Source organism: Mauremys reevesii, linkage group 1 (genome assembly GCF_016161935.1).
Source record: "Mauremys reevesii isolate NIE-2019 linkage group 1, ASM1616193v1, whole genome shotgun sequence".
In the NCBI taxonomy this organism is placed as follows: Eukaryota; Metazoa; Chordata; order Testudines; family Geoemydidae; genus Mauremys; species Mauremys reevesii.
The window spans coordinates 86489510-86505380 of record NC_052623.1 but is presented as its reverse complement, the minus strand read 5'-3'; the positions used below and the strand labels follow the sequence as shown (position 1 = coordinate 86505380).

Sequence of the window (15871 nt, the reverse complement as noted above, 5' to 3'; positions counted from 1 at the left end):
TACGAAAAACTTAAAATTATGTGCCTCCAAAATTAGGGTGAAAATGAAAACATTGTTGCTGTCATGTATTTTGTACTCTTTCTTGTCATATCTCTTCTAGTTACTGAAGAATACCAGGGTCACAATGCTTCAGCTCACTTTCTCACACATTAAAGAAACAAGCACAGCCATTTCCTCCCCCAGCTAGAGTGGGCCAGTGTTTGTGTTTAGTGCCCAGAGACCCCCCCCAGTTATAATAGTAATGATTGAGTTCTGTACAGCATATAGACCCTTCCACAATCTAAACTGGTTTCCCATTTACTTCTGAATCCTTTTCAAGCTGCCCTTTTTGGTTTTTAGACACCTTATGGTTTGCTCCAAACTACATGCCATGTATGTCTGCCATCTTCCTGGTTCCTTCCTATTGCCTAGCACCAGAGTCCTCTTTGTCCCTTCACACAGTCTGACCACTGTTGAAAGTCATCACTTGAAGTCTCTCTTGTGGAGCAGCCTTCTTTTTTTTTAATCTAACAATCCATACATCTCACAACTTTAATTTCCCTACTGAGTTGATCCCCCCCTGAATGTGATTCTGCTCATGTATGCATGTGTGCTTAGCTAAATTGCTCTGTTTTGTATCCAACAGTTCTGCAAATGAATTTTGCTAGTATGAAACACCAAGAATAGTTGCCTTGTTTTTTCAAGTAAACTTTTGCCGACTTCTAAGGAAAAAGGTAATTTTTTTTCTTTCTTTAAGATGGCCTTTTGTTAGATGTTGGATGATGAAGGACTTAAGACAGAAAAATACAAAGCTGTAACTCATTGAAAACGTTGAGTTAAAAGAAAATGATGGGAAAACTATCAAAGTTGTGGGGTAACAGGAAGAGAAAGTCAAAGAAATTGTAACTTGTCTTTGTCTCAAAAGCCATGTACAAAAGAGTGAGAATTTCTTTTAAATAACTCTTAAAGCCAGGGTTATAGAAATTGAGTCGGGGGGTGGGGGTTGTAAAATTAACAAGTGAAAATTTGGCTTAAAGAAACCGGGAGGAAACATAATTTCTTTTTCAAGTGATTGTTCATGTCCATTACACATTAGGTGTGCGCACGCCGCGTGCACGGACGTCGGAAACTGTTTCCCTTAGCGGCGCCCATCGTGCCGGCAGGGGGGGCCCACCAGAGCGGCACCCCGCTCTGGTGCATATATACCCCTGCCGGCCCGACCGTCCCTCAATTCCTTCTTACCGTCCGTGGCGGCGTTGGAACATCTCCTATCTCTTGACTGAGAGCGTCCCTTAGCATTGTTATCAGTTATCAATGTTAGTTGTTAGCAGTATCTTAGTAGATATTTAAGCTTCATTTGTTCTAGGTTTTAGCTAAATTCCGGCACCGGCCCTGGGCGGCGGGGCATGCCCTACGCCCAAGGCTTCAAGACTTGTGCCACGTGCCGCAAGCCTATGCCGATTAGCGATCCCCATGACTCGTGTCTCCATTGCCTGGGGGAATCACATCAGACAGAGCGCTGCAAAATCTGTAAGGCCTTCAAGCCAAGAACTAAAAAAGAAAGAGACTTTCGACTTAAGCAGCTGCTCATGGAGGCTGTGTTACAGCCCTCAACTTTGGACCGTCCCACGGCTCCAGCAGCCTCAGTGCGGAGTGCTCCAGCATTGGTTCGTGATCCGGCACTGGTGGGGTATCTTAAGCCTACGGCACCGAGACAACACGACCAGCCCCGGCACCGGTCGACTTCACCAACCCAGGCAAAGGGCCAACCCAAGGCCCGAGGGCGCTCCCCACATAAGAGAGCAGCGCCCATGAAGGACTCGAGTGCGCAAAAGGGCAGTGCTGCCCTGGGACAGACCCTGGTAGGCCTAAAGGCCCGTCGAGCCCCGGGGTAAGCGCCTTGAGTGAGGAGGAGGGCTGGAGGAGCTCCCAGAACAACCCTCCATGCCAAACACGTTTGAGGTGGCAAAGGGCCTCATTGAATTGTCTGTAGCGAGCCTCCTCCCGACCAAGGAGAAGCCTCCGGCACCGAGACTGCCATCCAGAGGCAAACCGGCAATGGTGCACCCATTGAGGTCACCATCCCGGCACTGCTCCCGGCGTCGGTCCCAGTCGAGCTCCACCTCAATAGACTCCAGGCTGCCCCTGACTCAGCAGGCCTCGAAGGCGTCTGGTCCCAGCCCGCACTCAGCACTGGCCCCGCCACCCCAGTGTTCCCCGGCTCCTTCTCCAAGCAGACACGGGAACGTTTCAAGGCCGGGCCTGACCGCTGGCCGTCATTCCCGGTCTCAAGTGTACTGGTACCGATCCCGGTCCCAATCTGCAAGGCGCCACTCCCGATCCCAGTCCTGGTCAATACAAGACCAGTCCCTGACTGGCACCGTTCCTCAGCACCGCCGCAGCCCTCGAGGTTGCCGTCCGTGGAATCCGAGGCGGACTTGGGCCGCTCTAGCTGTACCCGCAGGGCACCAACCAGCAGAGAGCACCAAGCCTCGTGGTACCCGCAGTGGGGCCCACCGGGGCAGTGGCCCTTCTGGACACCATGGGCCTACCACTAGCAACAAGGGTCCCCTCCAGAACCTCGAGGTCCGGCTTCTCAGGGCATCGGTCCCACTCCCCGCATGGGCGTCCCTCCTCTCACAAGGAGGCCATGGTTTCCAGACCACCAGATGCATCGGAGCGTGAAAGAGCTGGGATGGCACCGAGCCCGGTGCCGTCTCAAGCACGCTCGGTTGGGCAGACCCCAGAGGAGCCCCAGCCTGTGAGGAGTCACAGGAAGGGCTGGAGGATTAAGCGCAAAAGGTCTTAACTTCTTTGTCCTCGCCAGGTGAAGCCGTGGCGGGTACAGCGGTTTCAGGGCCTCCCCCGATTGATCACAGGGCACACCAAAAGCTGCTCTGCAGGGTAGCCCAAAATTTGGACTTGCAGGAGGATCTCATGGTGGACATCCTAAGCCCTGAAGGCCCCTCCAGAATCACGCTCCTGCTCATAAAAACAATACAGTCTAAATATAAGACAGTATGGCAAACGCCAGCCTCCAGTGCACCAACAGCAAAGGGCGTAGAGAGGAAGTACTTTGCTCCTTCCAAGGGGTTTGACTTCCTCTTCTGTCACTCGTCACCCTGTTTGTTGGTTGTATCTGCTGTCAACGAACGGGAACGGCATGGACAACAAGCCCCGGCCTCTAAGGCGAAAGAGGCGAAGATCTATTCATCTGGGGGCCTCCAACTGAGGATTACAAATCAGCAAGCGATCCTAAACAGACACAATTTTAATTCATGGGCTGCAGTCTCCAAGTTTAAGGACTCCTTGCCCCAAGGCTCACAGCCTGAGTTCACGGCCATCATGGACAAAGGGAAAGCGGTAGCCAAAACCTCCCTGCAGGCCTCACTTGATTCAGTGGATGCAACTGCTAGGACAATAGCATCGGGAGTGGTGATGAGATGCTCGGCGTGGCTGAAGGCTTCAGGCCTTCCATCAGAGATCCACCTCATCCTCCAAGACCTCCCATTCGAAGGGTCCGGCTTGTTCTCAGACCAAATGGATGCCAAGCTGCATAGCCTTAAAGACTCCCAGGTGACCCTCAAGTCATTGGGGATGCACACCCCGGCAACACAGAGAGAGCCTTTTAAACCCCAGTCGCCAAAACAAAGACAGTACCATCCTTGCCCCAGGCAGGAACCTTACCGCAGAAAGGGCAGTGAGAATAGGCATAGGCGAAATAACACACCTAGCCAAGGCCAGGGCCAGGGCCAGGGCAAGCCACAACCCGGCAACAAGCAGGGATTTTGAAGGTGCACCTGAGGACAGCGCACCAAGCCTCTCACCGGATCCTCCCCTCTGTTTCATGAACAGTTTGTCCCATTTCTACTGTGCGTGTCTAATATAACATCGGACCATTGGGTCCCGCGCACGGTGAAGGTGGGATACACGCTTCAGTTCTCTTCGCCCCCTCCCTTCCACCCCCCATCCCAGTCCCTCTTGAGGGACCCCTCTCACGAGCAACTCCTTATGCAGGAGATTCAGGCCCTTCTCAGGGCAGGGGCGGTGGAGGAGGTCCCTCCAGACCTAAGAGGGAAAGGGTTCTACTCCAGGTATTTCCTTATCCCCAAGCAAAGGGGGGTCTTTGACCCATTCTGGACCTACGCGGACTCAACAAATTTCTAGTCAAGGCCCGCTTCCGCATGGTCTCCCTTGGCTCTATTATCCCATCCCTGGATCCAGGGGATTGGTACACTGCCCTCGATATGAAGGATGTGTACTTTCACGTTGCCATTGACCCCGCTCACTGGCGGTTCCTGTGGTTCTCCAGCACCATTACCAGTTTATGGTCCTACCCTTCGGCCTGGCGACGGTCCCACGGGTGTTCATGAAATACATGTCAGTGGTGGCAGCATTTCTTCGAAAAAGGAAAATGCGGGTGTATCCGTACTTGGATGATTGGCTCCTTGCGGGCTGGTCCGAGGACGAGGTCTGTTCCCACGTGACGATGGCACTAGACTTTTTCCACAAGGTAGGTCTCCTAGTCAATCTGCCCAAGTCCTCGTTGATACCTACGCAAAGACTGGAGTTCATAGGAGCAGTCCTGGACTTGGTACAGGTGTGAGCAAGCCTATCGGTTCCCAGGTTCCTAGCCATTCAGTGAACCGTAATCTCTATGCAGCGGTTCCCCACAACTACAGTCAGATGCTGCATGCAGCTTCTGGAGCACGTGGCAGTGTGCAAACATGCCTGACTGAGACTCAGACTGATGCAACTGTGGCTAGCCCAAACATATCGTCCCGTCAGAGACCCCTTTGACCTTTTGTGACAATCCCGGCTCAATCAGCAGGTAGTTTGTGAAGGGGTCCCCTTCGCTACACCACAACCCACCTTGACGCTGGTAACAGACGCATCAGACCTAGGATGGGGAGCACGCTTGGGGGACCTGCAAACGCAGGGGTTGTGGTCCAGGGAGGAAATGTCGCTCCACATCAACGTAAAGGAGCTAAAGGCGGTCCACCTTGCCTGCCAGACCTTTCACGCTACCGTAGAAGGCCACAGCGTGACAGTTCTGACGGACAACACTACCGCCATGTTCTACGTAAACAAGCAGGGTGGTGCCCATTCCTCTCCCCTCTGCCGTGAAGCGCTTCTCCTGTGGGACTTTCGTATAGCTCACTCAGTCCAACTAGTGGCTTCATACGTTCTGGGGGTACAAAAGAAGCTGGCGGACCGCCTCAGCAGATCATATCAAGTGCACGAATGGATGTTATGAACAGACGTCTTGAGATCAATCTTCCGGAGGTGGGAATTTCCCCAAAGAGATCTCTTTGCCACCAAGGACAACAGCCACTGCCCTCAGTTTTATTCCTTCCAGAACCACAGCCCAGGCTCGGTGGCAGATGCCTTCGCAGTTCCAGGGGGCGGGAGTCTGAAGTATGCCTTCCCACCACTCCCACTCATCCACAGAGTCCTGCTCAAGGTCCGCAGGGACAAAGCGGTGATGATTCTCATCACAACGGCTTGGCCACGCCAGCATTGGTTTACGACCCTGCTGGAACTGTCAGTGACTGCCCCGATAGCCCTGCCCCTGCACCGAGATCTCATCACGCAGGACAGAGGTCGCCTGCTCCACTCGAACCTACAGTCTCTACATCTCATGACGTGGAATCTTTGTGGCTAAACGCTATGGAGAGTAGGTGCTCCCGCCAGGTCCAACAAATTCTCCTCGGTAGCAGAAAACTTTCCACAAGGGCGGCATACCTCCCCAAGTGGAAGAGGTTCTTGTACTGGTGCAAACCTAAGCTAATACAGCCTCTTCAGGCCTCTGTCCCATCCGTACTAGAATACCTACTGCACCTCAAACATCAGGGTCTCGCCTCCTCCTCAATCAGAGTACATCTGGCTGCCATATTGGCGTTCCACCCTGGGGAGTCTGGACATTCCGTGTTTTCCAACCCCACAGTAGTCCAATTTCTCAAGGGGCTGGAGAGGGTGTTTCCCTACTCGCGCCCACTGGTTCCCCCATGGAACCTTAACCTGGGCTTAACTAAGCTCATGGGACCACCTTTTGAACCCCGAGCCTCTTGCTCTCTCACGCACCTCTCATGGAAGGTGGCGTTTTTGGTGGCCATTACGTCAGACTGTGGTGTCAGAGCTGAGGGCCCTCACTTTGGAACCCCCATATACAGTTTTTTTTAAATAAGGACAAGGTGCAGCTGAGGCCACACCCTAAATTCCTCCCTAAAGTGGTCTCTCAATTTCACATGGGTCAGGTCATTTGTTTACCAGTATTCTTTCCGAAACCACACACGGACCCAAGTCACTGCAGCCTGTATACCCTAGATGTTTGTAGGGCTCTGGCGTTCTAACTGGAAAGAACCAGGCCTTTCCGCAAGTCGACACAGTTGTTTGTTGCCATTGCGGAGAGAATGAAGGGCCTCCCTATCTCGGCACAACGGATTCCATTGTGGTTCATGGATTGCATCCGCACATGCTGTGAGCTTGCCAAAGTGCCAGCCCCGACGATCACGGCTCACTCGACTAGGGCTCAAGCGTCCTCGATGACTTTCCTGGCGCAGGTTCCGCTCCAGGAGATCTGTAAAGCAGCCACCTGGTTGTTGGCGCACACATTCACAGCGCACTACGCAGTCCACCATCAGGCCAGAGAGGATGCGGCAGTCGGCAGGGCTGTGCTTCAATCAGTTGTTCCTTGACTCCTACCCTCCTCCTATGGTAAGCTTGTGAGTCACCTAATGTGTAATGGATGTGAACAATCACTCGAGGAAAAAATGGTTACCTACCTTTTCGTAACTGTTGTTCTTTGAGATGTGTTGTTCACGTCCATTACACTTCCCACCCTCCTTCCCCTCTGTCAGAGTCTCCAGCAAGAAGGAACTGAGGGAGGGTCGGGCCGGCAGGGGTATATATGCACCAGAGCGGGGTGCCGCTCTGGCGGGGCCCCCCTGCCAGCCCTACGGGAGCCGCTAAGGGGAAAAGTTTCCGACGTCTGTGCACGCAGCGCATGCACACCTAATGTGTAATGGACGTGAACAACACATCTCGAAGAACAACAGTTACGAAAAGGTAGGTAACCGTTTTTTATGTTGAAGAATGACATTTTGAAATCTTTTCAGTATTTAAACATTTTAAACTTTAATGAACATCTTTGTCCTCTAAGATCTTGTATGTACAGCATGAGCAACATCAGAGGAAGCCTCCTTGTACAGATCTGCCAATATATCTTAACCCTGTTGTGAAGGACCCACTCTTAGAGAGATGAAGTGGTAGCTTAATCTTCATAGATTGGCCTTTCGCATCTTTGCTCTGATTGCCAACAATAATGCTCCTCTAGTCAGTTGTGATGTTGGTTTTGTAACATGGATATTTGTCCACTAGGCAAAGCACATCCAAACGCCATCAGATACAAAGAATTTTCATCCTCCACTGATATGGCCCTGATGTAAATCAGTGACCTGGAAATGAAATGTCACACAGTTTATTACCAGTTCCCTGAGCCTTCTAATCCCCCTAAGGATCTAATAAAAATTATTCCCAAACCTGTTGTTAGTTTGCCTTTTTCTTTATAATGAGCTCACTTGATATCATTGACTGGGATTTTTGGATTTTCTCCTGGTATTTTTTCAGCCACAAAGTGATCACAGGAACTGGCATAAGTTTCCATCAGTACACCTCATTTACTGTATTACAGATTTGTCCAGGTGTATTGATTTTTTTCACCTTCCACCATCAGCTACTGGCCACTGGAGAAGGTAGCATGTTAGATGTAACCCAGTACTGCAGATCCTATGTTACTCTTGTTAACCAGTTAAATTACTGTGGTTAAAACAAATGAAATAAATAGCACAAGAATTTGAAGTTTCTTCAGAAAATACTGGAGTTAATTTAGAGATAAGAAATCATTACCCTGATTTTGGTTAATATTTAGCCTTTCGTTTCTTGAGTTGGAATGGTGTTGATTTTTACAGCAAGTGTGCTGCTGCGGTAGCATTCCCATTATCATCTTCACATGCAGCTATTTTATTAAGACAAAAAAGATTTCTCCTAGAAATTCTTCAAAAGAAATTTCAAGATGAATATGGTTTACTAGCTTTTCTTTGAAAAATCAAACAGATTATCTGATTCTTGGAAATTAGCTCTTTAAGCATTGTGAAACCCTGGTAGGGCTTATGCATGTATCTTCATAGGGTTTTTAATATGTTCAGCAGGATTGCTGCCCGGATACTATGTTTATTGGTGCTTTATAAGTATTCTAGATCAATTGTCAAGCAAACATTTTGCAAATCATTTATCTTTGTATATTTTCCCCAGTAGATAATTGCTTTGAAATTCATGCTGTCTGAGCTTTTAGCATTGTTATTAGATAATCAGAAATTATTTGAATGTTAATATTGCATTTTTTTCTTTTCTTTGTCCAGATGTGTCAGGATTTCGTTTTTCCAGTGGGCTTGTAATGCTGAGAGCCTATTGATGTCTTTGGAACTGCGTATTACCTGATCCTGTATTACTTTGTTACTGATGTGGTCATATGTTCCTGACCTCCACCGTACGCCAATAGAGTAATTCAGCTTTTTGCCTTTCTCTGACCAAGGTTGTGCAAGGTTACATCCTGCAATGTTAGCTGCACAGGTGTATGAACAGTATATTACCCTTTCCTATCAGCAGGTGGAGAGACATAAAATTGAGGAAGTCATTCTTAAGACTTTCTTCTTAAAATAGAAATCATGTATCTATTGTAGCAGTTTCCCTCATACTTCAGCCTTTTTGCGATATATATTGGAAAAATGTTTCTCATGAAGCCACTAATAATACGTACTTCATTTATTCAATACATTTTACAAAGACTAATTCTCAGAACACCCGTCTGTTGTAGGTGCTGGCTTGCATGTGAATTTTTGTTGGAAGCTTGTCAGCAATTTATTTTCTTATAAAAAGCAGATCTGTTTATATCACCAAATCTATTAAGAAAAAGGAGGATATTAAACTAGAGGTATAACCCCTCTTGATAAGCAATGGTAGGACTATCTTTAACAGCTCACTTTGAATATTAGATGTGAAATCCACTTCAGTCATTTGGAAGCTGGTTCTTTTCTGGTCTTGGATGGGCATCAAAGCAGTTCCTCTGTTTTATCAATAAATGGTGACTCATGCTTTTCATAGGCTTCCATAGTGCCCTTCTAACTGTAAAGGAAGAAGGAAGTACTATCAAATTTCTCCAAAATGTTTTCCTAATGATCTTCAGCTAGATGGAAGGTTGCTTTTCTCTGAGGCAAACTAAGCCTTCTCTCTATACAATAATTTGCTTTTTACAATCTATGAAACTTGTCTTATCTCACTAAAGACCACAAATTATTCTTCAATTTATATAGACTTCCGTTTAATAAAAAAATATTTGAGCCAAATTCTGTTTTCTGTGTGTGGAAATAGAAGACATTTGACAAATATGTATGTTGATATGCAGTCCATTCAGATTGCCTGTAAACGTCCATATTCTCATGCCAAGAGAATGCATCATCTTAATTCACATTCGCTATATGTGGGATATAGAAAAGTGCTGAAATGCCTTAAGGGCACAAGAATTCATCCTGCAGAGCTTCTAAGTTCTGTGGGACAGTGCTATATAAAAGCTGGGAAAGTATCATTTCCAATACAGCATCCTGTTTTTAACATGGGAAGAATGTCCTTTCAAAGCATTTTGAAGTCTCCTTCCTCTGAGGTTGTGAAACTTTTTTTTTTTTTTAAGGCTCAGATAAGGCACAGTGTTTTCTCTTTTGAATGCTAGAGGGCACTATGGGTACACAAGTGAAACTGCCAAAAATTGGAAGTAATGTGCTGCCATTTCAAGCTTTTCCTGCTCATACAACTATTTTCAGTTCTTGCAGAAGATAGTATCCATCGCTACCAGGGCAACAGAAATTCTATTTTTGTGAATGGACACTGGTTACACCTGCTTGTATTTAAACACCAATGATCAAATGTGGCCCTACACATTTAAATCTGGATAAGATTGAGAAGCATTCCCATCTTGCAGGATGCCTATTCTCCCCCCTCCCCACTCCCTGCCCTCTTCCTTTTTATAAATTAATTTATTGTATTTTTCTGAAGAGACCATGATGAAAACTGCAGTAAGATAATAGGGTAGGCAATTGCCTCCAGTTAGTCAAGGCTTTTTGTAAAGTAATTATTTAATCTGCTGTAAGCCAGCCCTGGAATTAGGTACATATGCAGTGAGTGCAGAACTAAAAGTCACATCCCAATCAGAAGTACGATCTGTCTGTATGTGCAGTTTTGTTGTAGCCATGTTGGTCTCAGGATATTAGAGAATCAAAGTGGATGAGGTAATATCTTTAATTGGACCAACTTCTGTTGGTGAGAGAGACAAGCTTTTGAGTTTACACAGAGCTCTTCATCAGCTCTGGGGAATGTGCTCAGGACCACAGCTAATATAAGGTGGAACAGATTGTTCGGCATAAGTAGTTAACGCACATTTCAAGGGATCATTCTAGGTGAAGTGGCCAGTTAACATCTCTCCAGTCAGAGGGGAGAAAGGAGATAAAGGATGCGGGGAAGGCTGGGAAGGGAGATTATAGATTGTAATAAACCATAAATCCAGTGTCTTTATTCGATCTATGATTTTTAGTGGCTAGCAAAGTTATGAATTTAGGCTCCCTTGCTCATCTTTTGAAGGTGTGCAGGTTTCTTTTGAGGATAAGCACTGAGAGATCACATATACATTGCTTTGTGAAAAGTGTTTTTATAAACCACGCAGAAGAAACAACAAGCCAGGCTACTAATATAGGTATAAAGGAAATTTCCATCAACGTGATCTTAGTTTTGTGGCAGACTGATATTTCTAATGCTTTGGTTTATTCTCTAGCTCCACCTGGTTTCAGGAACCCTACATGCTGGGACTGGTACAAAGCAATTTACAGGAACCAAATTTTCAGGTATAAAATACCCATTTTTTGAGTAGATGCAGCCTTGAATTCCACTTAGGGGTGTGCGTGCCCAGTGCACCGGAGCTGGAGAAGTTTCTTAGCAGTACCTTTAAGAGGTAGTGCTTATGCATCATGCTCATATACCCTCCTATGGCTATATGAGGTGGTGCCACCTTGACCTCCCCTCAGTTTCTTACCCACTCATGCCTGGAGTTGGAGCTCTCTATAGTTCCTAACCTCACAATCTCTATTCCTTAGTGCCTTTTTTTGAACTGTATATAGTTCATTAGTACCATTAGTATAGTATTAGTTAAATTTAGTTTAAGTATTTCCCTGGTGATGCCTCCACCAGGGTTTAAATATTGTCTGTCATGTAGAGGAGTGATCCCCAATAACAATCCCCACATCAAGAGCAGTGTTCGATTTGCAAATTGTTCATGAAATGGATTCAGGTAGTGAGGAATCTTCCATCTAAAGTAGCACCTTCTTGAACAGGCCATGCTGTCTGCTTTGGCACCTGCATAGGACTGGAGGTCACCCTCGAATTCTGGGAGTGCTGCTGTTTTGTGCTCTGGCTCCAGCACCTCTCCGAAGAGATGGAGTCATTCCCTGTCGCGTGTGCCAAGGAAAAAGTTTCATAAGACCAACTGAAGCCGCCCAGGTTGTGTGGGGACTTGTCTGCCTCCTCCAGAAGGAGTGTAGAATGGAACAATGTGAATGCTGACACACAGGCTGGAACAGGTCCTGTTAACCGCTGCCCCAGTACTGGGGAGATGGGAGGAGGGCAAGACCCTGCTTTGTCGATTCTGGTTCTGGCCCTGGGGTGTCCGTTGAGTTCAGTACCAATGAGAGTGATGCCAGCACTGGCTATTTCTGTGCCAGCAGTGTATCAGGAGGCAATGGACCTGCTTTTCTGTCCTGACCCCTCCCTGGGTCCAGGACTTTTCCAGGGCAGTGTCTTTTGTAGTGCCATTGTCTGGATGGACTTCTGAACCAGGGGTCTGTTGGCACTGCACACCAGTGTTTCCCTTCCAGTCAGTGAAAGTGGCACCGATGCCAGGCCCAAGGGACCACTTTAGCACTGGCAACTTCCTCAGCACCCTGCAGTTTGCGCTGCTGATGTTACTGTGACAGCACTCACCTCTCTCCATTTTGACATCATCAGTCACGTCAGTACCACTGCTGATTTCGGAGTCAACTGCTTCTGGCACCAAAAACAATGGATGTGTACTTGGTGCCGGCAGTACCGGTTCCACTATCAGTGCCAGTTCTCTCCATTCTAGGCTATGGATGAGGTAGACCAGTTGCTCATAGCCTCAGAGCTGGCTCCATCTTTTATTCTCTGAAGCATGGGGCTCCCTGTGTCCAGGTTGGGATCTTCTTCCTCCTGCTCTCTCATCACCTGACTCACATTGAGGACTATTCATGGAGCTCTGTGAGTACCAGCATTGGCAGTCATCTAGCATTCCCAGCAGGGGTCCCTGGCCGAGTGCCTAATGGCCACTAATGCCCAATCCATTCTAGTGATTTCCATGGCATCTAGGGGGATGCTCCTTGGTCATGGAAGTCCCACTCCTCAGCTTGCTCTTAGGCGGGATCTCAGAGTAGGTCAGTTTGCTGCAGGCCCAAGCACTGGTGAACCTTCCTTTGTAGAATCTTCAGAGTCTTCCTGTCCAGATATGTCAGTCCTGGACCAGGATCCAGCTCTGGCACAGTTACTGCTTTGTCTTCATCCCTAGAAAATTCTGCAATGCCTGGCTCTTCCTCTCGTTCAGTACAGGAGGGATTTCAAGGCATATGAAGACCATTTGCAGCATGAGACTGCTTCCCTGAGTATTCAAGTGGAATTCCTGCAGGAGAATACCCATACATTATTGAATATCCTACAGCCATCTGTCCGGGAGAGTCATCCTCCCTATTAACAATATGCTCCTACAGCCTGCTAAGGTTCTCTGGAGTACGGTGGCTTCAGTACCATCTACTGTGAAGCAGTTGGAGAAACACTACTTGGGTCTGGTGCACCCAACCCCAGATTCCTTGGTTGTAACAATGATGAACAATAGAGCCCAGCAATGAACATTTAAATCCACTCGTAAGTATAAAGCCTCTAAACAGATGAAACTTGATCAGTAAGAAGATGTACACCTCCTCTTCTTTTCAGGTGCAGATTGTAAATAACCAGGCATTGCTATCCAAACACAGCTTTGTGAACTGGACAGCAGTGTCTAACTTTGCAGACCAGCTGCCCAAAGCCTTGAGGGAGGAATGGCTGCTTGGTGGCTAACGTCATTGCAGTCCGCGCTGGACATCATGTATACTTCGGCCAGAATGATGGCCTCAGCAGTGACCAAGAGAAAGGCACCCTGGCTGCAGAATTTGAGCATTGTTCCCAATGTGCAGCAAGATAGATAGGATTTGCCCTTTGATGTCAGAGTGCATTTTTTGGACAAGATAGATGAGACTGCATTGCTTCAGGGATTCTAGGGCTACCCTACAGTCCTTGGACGTGTCCATGCAGGGAGTGCAGAGGTGCCACTGTAGTGGTCAGCAGCATTATGGTCTGCAGTGTACATTTGGGCAGTCTTTCCCTCCCCCAAGACAATTGAACTATCCCAGAAAGGTGCATAGGTCGCAGCTAAAGAGGCATTTGGGTACAGGGTTTGGCCAGTTGACATGCTTTCCCGCTGGCATCCCCCAAGTGCCCATTTTGATTCCCTGATCCAGAGCAGTGGTCTAGTCATGGCTCCCTTTTCCCCATCCCCTCCATTTGGGGACAGGCTGGCTTGCTTGCTTTCACAGTGCTTGGGTCTCAACCACCCCGGACAGCTGGGTCCTAAATACCATCAGATTGGGCTATGCCATCCAGTTCCTTTCCTTCCCTCCCTGTCCCTCTTCAGGGGCCCCTCTCATGAGATACTTCTCCTCAAGCAGGTCTGCTTTCTACTGGCTTTGGGAGCAGTGGAGGAGGTTCTGCTGGAACACCAGGGTCAGGGCTTCTATTCCTGGTATTTTCTGGTGTCCAAATCCAAGGGAGGAGTAAGACCAATTCTTGACCTTCATGGCCTCAACAGATGTATCAGATACATGAGATTCTGAATGGTCACGCTATTGACTGTCCTCACGACCTCAGAATGATTGTTTTGCTGTTCTGGGCCTTCAGGACACCTATTTTCATCCAGCCCTTACCAACCAGGTCTATTGTCATCAATGCTTCTTTGATGGGTTGGAGAGCACATCTGGGGTTGCTGAAAGTTCAGGGTCATGGTCAGAACAGGAGGCCTCACTGCATGTCAACATGCTGGAGCTTCAGGCCATCCGCAATGCCTGTCACATTTCTCTGGACCATATTGGGCTCAGTGGTTCACATACTTACCATCAATATCACCATGATGTATTATGAATAGGCAAAGGGGAGCATACTACAGGGTTCTCTGCCAAGAGGCAATCAGGTTGTGACAGTTCTATGTCGAGGAAAATATCACTCTGATAACTGATCACTTGCTTGGGGTCTAGAATCATCTTATGGACCATCTCAGAAAGAACTTTTTCCTGAGTCATAAATGGTCTCTGAAGCCAAGTGTCCTCTGGGTCATCTTGGGGTATTCCGATCGACCAGTTTGCTCCAAGGAACAGCAAGAAATGTCATCTGTTCTGCTCTTGGGGGGGGCCTGTCTGCCACTTTCCACCTTAGTTGACAGTTGACTGTCCTGTATGCTTCCCCCCCCCCCCCCAAAACCCTATCGTCCCACAAGTTGTTAAGATGGGGTGGATCAGGCTGAGCTCCTTGTCGTTGCCCTGGCATAGTTGAGGCATGGTTGATGTCTAGCCTTTTATCTGGGCAGGACTAAACTGTCGCATGCCTTGCCTGTTTGTGTCATATGCAGATTGCATGAAGGCTCAGTTGGTCTCTTCCCAGATCTCTAAATGGATAACATTCTGTATCAAGATTACATATAAAATCACTTTGGCTACACCTCAGCAGGTGCAAGCTCATTCTGTGAGAATGCAAGCAATGTTAATAGCATTCTTCAGTGGCGTCTCAATGTTGGACATTTGCAGGGCTGCTACATGGCCGTCCATACATACATTACGAACCACTATGCCATTACTATATCTGCCAGAGCAGATGCAAATTTTGGTAGAATGGTCTTGCAATCCTTCGTTAGACTCTAAGCCCTGCTTCCTCGGGTGGGTACCACTTGTGCGTCACCTATTTGGAATACACGGTTGCATCTACTTGAAAAAGAAGAAACCACATTTACTTACTGTTACTTTGATTTTTCTAGTAGTGTCCCTTTGTGTGCTCCACTCTAGGTGCGTTTGCAGCCTATGCTTCTCAGATCAGAGATTTTAGGTAGCACTGTCCATTTGGCCCACGCATGCGCTCTCCCTATCTCGTGCCCTTCACCAGAGCTATATAACGCTTCATGGATGAATCACTGTCAGGTCCTCAACGGCCTAAGCCTGAGACAGAGTTTGAGCAGCGTCCAAGTTAAGATTACATTAGCTGTATTTTTTCTCTTGTTTGTGGTAGTGTTAGTTCCTAGAGTTTCCATTAGTTGTTGGTAGTAATCCCTTTCATTTCTTTCTTTAGTTTATAAACAAAAATATGCCAAAATCTTTAAAAAAAATTCTTATTAGGATAGCAGCTGTTGCCCGTCCATCAATTTTTTTTTTAATTTGTTTATTCCCTTCAGGGGAATTGAAACTGGGTTTAATGGTTATCTTTCATGCCAAGAGGCTATCCTGGTCAGTGAGGGACATTCCCGCTGTATAGTCTCTTGGGGAATCACATGTCCCTCAGAAGTGTAATTTCTGCCTCAAATGACAGTTGAGGGCCAGAAAAAACCAGGAGCTGAAACCACTTCTACTTAGGATGGAGAGTTTGCTCTGACCAGCTTCTGACTGAGGGACCTCCCTCCTGCGCAACGACCCCTGACTAGGTCGACCAT

At 47.5% G+C, this 15871-nt stretch overlaps 1 protein-coding gene across 1 annotated transcript in view; it reads left to right on the top strand.

The window, feature by feature from the left end:
* RBM26 (RNA binding motif protein 26) overlaps nucleotides 1–14546 on the top strand; it is a 116302-nt gene extending 101756 nt beyond the window's left edge. Inside the window, exons 24-25 of the mRNA XM_039525985.1 lie at nucleotides 626–713; nucleotides 8400–14546. The gene's annotated coding sequence lies outside the window, so the exon portion shown is untranslated. The remainder of the gene's footprint in view (nucleotides 1–625; nucleotides 714–8399) is intronic.
* The last annotated feature ends 1325 nt before the right edge of the window (nucleotides 14547–15871 follow it).